Here is a 1,980-nt window from a genome sequence, read left to right on the forward strand (position 1 = left end):
ATTCTGTATTTAATATAATCATATTAAATCCATCTTTCTCATTCTGCAGCTGTATTTCCTGTGCTCATCCTGCCTTGTGTTTAATAATAAAAACATGGTTTATTAGTCCTCATCTTTAGACAAACAAAATCCCAGCTCTGTTTTTTCATCTGGGCATTTTGGCAACACTTGTAATGTTTCCTATCAAATCTTTATCATGACAAAGACCAGCTCAGTCCACACACAGTAAATGGATCAACACACACTTTGTGCCTGAATTCAAACGGACCAATCAGCAGTCTGTATCAGGCTCCAAAGCAGACGACTCCTCACTCCCTGTAAGCTCCACACAAGTTTCACTTTGAACCATGACATCAAGCTGTCTTTATTTCTGGCATTTTATTACAAATCTGTGACACAGTAAAACAGTCTGATTTGTTATCAGCTGGTCACACAGGGCTCATGAGAAGTAAGTTCTGCTTTAAAATATGTTCAAGTATGTTGAACCCAAAATAAGTGTTTTTTTAAACTTTAAATAAACATATTTAAGCAAAAAAGTATATTTAAATAATTACTTTAAAAAGTACAAAGTACACAGAAGTTATGTACTATCCCTGTGCAGCTGCTGGACCATGTACCCACTCCACCCAGTCACTGAAACCAATAACAGATAGGAAGCCACATGAATACTCTGTAACCAGCTTATCTAGATAAGGACGACACCTCAATGTGATAAGTTTCCAGCTTAAGAATCCATAAATAACACCTTAGTAAAAAAAAATAAATACTGATGAGTGAATAAAGGTATTTTGGTGAAGCTGTAAGCTGGTTTTAAAGAGGTGAAATCATATAAAATGTATTTTTTGAGCTTTATATCACATTATAACATCATCCGTTCATCAATAACATACCCAGAGGGTGGCTTCAACTCATTCCTGCGTGTTTATGAAATGTGTGCTGTCCYGAGGCAGTTATTCAGGAGAACAAAAATGACCGGTTGGGCCTAGAACCGCCTTTAGGTGCAGCTCCTCCTCTGGGCTGTCTCCAAGCAGAGCTTCYTCRTCACACAGCGACTCCCCTGCAGCTCCTGCAGGCTGTCAGCGACAACAACAAGCAAACAAACAGCAGTGTGTTTGCTGAGCTTGTGAGACTGCTCCGTCCAGTTCTGTATGGATTAAAAATTCATTTGAGGAACTGTATTTTTGGATGACATGGATGACACGGTTCTTAAATTATGGTTGCACTCCAATTTTGGAAGTAACCCTCTGACAAAAAAAATGATTTGTGCGAGCCACTTTATGGATGATAGCTTTCTGAACGTAAGATTATCAATAAAAGATGATGAAATTCCAACACAAATGCTGTTGTCACCTGCCCAGGTAAGCTGTAAAACAACTCACATTTTTTGCTTGTTGTTTGGTCTATCTGTGATCCACAGTTACCGTCCATTACTTACTGTAATCACCTTAAGAAATTGTAATTACCTTGTAGAAATGGGCTTGACAAAATCATAGGAGGTTCTTAAAGAGATAGAGGTCAATGTCAAAGTGTTTAGAAACAGCTGTGATGTGAAGTCAAATTTATTTTTGATTTAAACATATTGACAGTTTTTTCATAATAACTGAAGGTGACACATTTACTTTATGATAGTATAGAACTCACCCACCATAATGAAATGAGGATTAAGTCAAATTTGTTCAAAACGACCTAATATTTTCATATTCTTGGCTTTAAAAGCTACATTTTGACACCTGGATCATTCTGATATCATAATTAAATCCATTTATATAACTTAATTTGTCTATATTTGGTCTGAATCCTAATTTGATGTCATTTTATTTAGGAATTTTTGATGTCCTTTTAAAGAGGAAACCTCAAATTTTATTTGAATATTGAGATTTCCCAGCTAAAAAAAACAACGCTTTGCTAGCTCACAGGGAAAATCTTAAAAATTTAAGGTGTTTTTCCTCAAAATCAGTTTTTTTTGCAACTGTTCAAAAC

The sequence above is a fragment of the Austrofundulus limnaeus genome, unplaced genomic scaffold (assembly GCF_001266775.1).
Source record: "Austrofundulus limnaeus strain Quisiro unplaced genomic scaffold, Austrofundulus_limnaeus-1.0 Scaffold804, whole genome shotgun sequence".
NCBI classification, from domain to species: domain Eukaryota; kingdom Metazoa; phylum Chordata; class Actinopteri; order Cyprinodontiformes; family Rivulidae; genus Austrofundulus; species Austrofundulus limnaeus.